Below are 3952 nucleotides of genomic sequence, written 5' to 3'. Positions count from 1 at the left end.
CCCCTCTCTAGAGCCCCGATCAGACTCCAGATCAGCCCTCCCGAGAGAGATTAGGGCTTGGTGGCGGCTTCGTATCGTAAAACGCGATGAATACTTCTCCCTAATTTTTTTCTCCCCGAACGTGAATATATAGAGTTGGAGTTGAGGTCGGTGGAGCCTTAGGGGGTCCACGAGATAGGGGGCGCGCTCCCCACCCTCGTGGACAGGGTGTGGGCCCCCTGGTGTTGATTCTTTCACCAGTATTTTTTATAAATTCCAAAAATATTCTCCGTGAAGTTTCAGGTCATTCCGAGAACTTTTATTTCTGCACAAAAATAACACCATGGCAATTCTGCTGAAAACAGCGTCAGTCCGGGTTAGTTCCATTCAAATCATGCAAGTTAGAGTCCAAAACAAGATCAAAAGTGTTTAGAAAAGTAGATACGATGGAGACATATCAATATATAGGACAATGGTATTCGGACAACGGAAGAGTTTTGGAGTGCACCTAATAGTCATCGGGTCACCGGAAGGGGTTCAGGTTCTGAATACCCCCGGTGAGTGTATGGGCCTAATGGGCCAAAAGGGGGGGCAGACTAGCCCCTGGTGCACCCCTTCCTTGGACAACCGGCCTTAGGGGGAAGGAAAGGGGAGGGGTGGCCCCTCCTTCCTTTCACTCCTCAAGTGAGAAAGGAAAGGAGGGGGTGGGGCGCCACCCTCCCCTGCCTTTCTCCTGCACTCATACATGGCAGGGGGTGCAGCTTGGGGCAGGACCCCAAGTGGGATTCGGACCAACTTGGGGCGCCTCCAGGCTGTCTCCTCCCTCCCCCACCTATATATCAACCACAATATTGTCTTAGCCGTGTGCGGCGCCCCCGTCCACCATTTACTCCCTCGGTCATATTTTCGTAGTGCTTAGGCAAAGCCCTATGGAGATCACATCACCATCACTGTCACCACGCCGTCGTGCTGCCGGAACTCATTTACTACCTCGCCGTCTTGCTGGATCAAGAAGGCGGAGGATGTCACCGAGCTGAACGTGTGCAGAACGCAGAGGTGTCGTACGTTCGGTACTTGATCGGTTGGAGCACGAAGAAGTTTGGCTACATCAACCGCATTGTTAAACGCTTCCGCTTACGGTCTACGAGGGTACGTAGACACACTCTCCCCTCTCGTTGCTATGCATCTCCATGGATAGATCTTGTGTGTCCGTAGAATTTTTTTGTTTTCCATGCAACGTTCCCCAACAATTCCGACTCCGTAAGTACCTATTCACCAAGAAAAAAATCAGATAGAATGATTCATCGCGTTTTACGATACGGCGCTGAGCTTCCCCTTCCCCTTTCCATTGAAAAACCCCATGGTGGCTAGGGTTTGGGCTTGCTAGCGTTTCTAGTGGTCGGTGAGGGAGCACCGCGTGGCAAGATGTGGACAGGTGTTGGAAGTGGATGAGACCGGCCCCGCCGCACGCTTCCATTAAAAAGGACGAGCACGCGGACCTTCCACCCACTATCAGGCGGACCCCAAGGTAGGTGCTGACATGTAATAAGACGCGTGCGGTGGTTGAGCGGCGGACTAGTGGGCCTGCGACGGACACGGAGTGGACGCGGGGCGCTGTTTTTTCGTGTCCGCGAGAACACATCCGGCTCAAATTTAGGCATGAAATGAGTCGGCGCGGGCACGAAGCAGACATGATTTAAGTTTGGGTCTCTGTGTTGGACCACCGTTTTTGTCTGCAGCGATCCAAAAGGATGAGCAAACGAAATTGATCGTCCGGTTGGAGCTACTCTTACTCCATTCCGACCCTAGATTTGGATCCAAGCACTGGGCGCGGGAGGAGCGAGATCACACCGACGAGGTCAGAGCGTCGTGAGGAACGGCAGCAGAGGTCGCCCTCTCACTCAATAGAAATCCACGTCAGGACACATCAGGCAAGATGTACCAGGAGCTAGCATCTAGGAGAACTAGATGATACCCCGCACGTTGTTGCGGGAATATTTTACAACATATTTCAATGTGATTCGTTGTATGAATAATGAATAAGTGAAGTAATAATATAAAAAGCTAAAACTGAAAATACATATAATTTATTATGTTGATTACTATATAATTGTAATATTTTATTAAATCTAAATAGCATAGTAGAATGAAAATTCTCTTGGATGTTTGCATGTTGAGATGAGTCTTTTTTCATGCATGTTTAATGATGAAGTGCCATGCTTGCATGTTAGGAGACATATGATAGTGGAGGTGGCCCTTTTCTCATGCATGCTATGGGATGATGTGGCATACTTGCATGTTGAGAAAAATAGTTAGTGGGGGCTAGCTATTTAGATATAATTTATTATATTGATTACTATATAATTGTAATTTTTTATTAAATCTAAATAGCATAGTAGAATGAAAATTTTCTTGGATATTTGCATGTTGAGATGAGTCTTTTTTTCATGCATGTTAAATGATGAAGTGCCATGCTTGCATGTTAGGAGACATATGATAGTGGAGGTGGGCCTTTTCTCATGCATACTATGGCATGGTGTGGCATGCTTGCATGTTGAGAAAAATATTTAGTGGGGCTAGCTATTTAGATATAGAAGATGCACCAGGCAGGAGGACGAGAATGATGAAATCGACGTCAGCGCATCTTTCAGGTGTTAACCGCAGAATATAAGTACTTCAAATCATAACCACCAAAACAGCCCAAGTCAGATGACTCACTTATCAATTTACTTTGAGACATTACCCTACCCTGTAGTTGCTCTCATCGTTTGGAAAGCTGTGTGGTGCACTAAAATGATAAACAGAGTACAAATCATGCTGAGTATATAAAATAGAATGTGCAACATTATAAACCAAGACAGTTTGGCCGAGTGGTCTAAGGCGCCAGATTTAGGCTCTGGTCCGAAAGGGCGTGGGTTCAAACCCCACAGCTGTCATACTTTTTTATTTTATTTTTAGCTGCCACCCCCCCACCCCCCTCTTTTCTCTTTTGTTATGGAGGCAAGGAGCAGTATTCCCCCCCACCCCCCTCTTTTCTCTTTTGTTATGGAGGCAAGGAGCAGTATTCCCCCCTGCCCCCCTCTTTTCTCTTTTGTTATGGAGGCAATGAGCAGTATTTTGGTAAACTGCACTAAGTCATGCTTACATCGGCTCATGGAAATTCTTCAAGACATCCTTCATTTCTTATTTTGTGAGTACTAATTAATTAAGAAAAAAGCTAAACTACCCTTTGTGAATTTTTAGTAATTGTTAGTACTAATTAATAGGTGCCATTTTTCCAAACCTTTTATTTTAACGTCCTTTCATTTTTCCTGTTTTTGTAGATCCATGAAGCAGCCTCTCAGCCTCTCAAAAAATAATGTTCTTATGTTTTCATCTATATCTATACCTACAGCTGTCATACTTTTTTATTTTATTTTTAGCTGCCACCCCCCCCCCCCCCTCTTTTCTCTTTTGTTATGGAGGCAAGGAGCAGTATTCCCCCCCACCCCCCTCTTTTCTCTTTTGTTATGGAGGCAAGGAGCAGTATTCCCCCCCGCCCCCCTCTTTTCTCTTTTGTTATGGAGGCAATGAGCAGTATTTTGGTAAACTGCACTAAGTCATGCTTACATCGGCTCATGGAAATTCTTCAAGACATCCTTCATTTCTTATTTTGTGAGTACTAATTAATTAAGAAAAAAGCTAAACTACCCTTTGTGAATTTTTAGTAATTGTTAGTACTAATTAATAGGTGCCATTTTTCCAAACCTTTTATTTTAACGTCCTTTCATTTTTCCTGTTTTTGTAGATCCATGAAGCAGCCTCTCAGCCTCTCAAAAAATAATGTTCTTATGTTTTCATCTATATCTATACCTACAAATAAAGAGAGGTACGAGTTTCTCATAAAAAATAAAGATATGTACATATCTCCAAATTTTTGGACCGTTCATGTCTAGAATTATTTTCTCCCGCACTATCTGAGGTAGTACTCTCC

General features: G+C 44.7%; 1 non-coding gene across 1 annotated transcript; it reads left to right on the top strand.

The window, feature by feature from the left end:
- The first annotated feature begins 2835 nt into the window (after window positions 1-2835).
- On the top strand, window positions 2836-2915 carry TRNAL-UAG. Its single transcript has one exon. It is a non-coding gene; the product is annotated as a tRNA-Leu (tRNA).
- Window positions 2916-3952: the final 1037 nt, after the last annotated feature.

The sequence above is a fragment of the Triticum urartu genome, unplaced genomic scaffold (genome assembly GCF_003073215.2).
Source record: "Triticum urartu cultivar G1812 unplaced genomic scaffold, Tu2.1 TuUngrouped_contig_3805, whole genome shotgun sequence".
Lineage (NCBI taxonomy): Eukaryota > Viridiplantae > Streptophyta > Magnoliopsida > Poales > Poaceae > Triticum > Triticum urartu.
The sequence above is the reverse complement of the archived record's forward strand: the minus strand, read 5'-3'. Positions and strand labels throughout refer to the sequence as shown.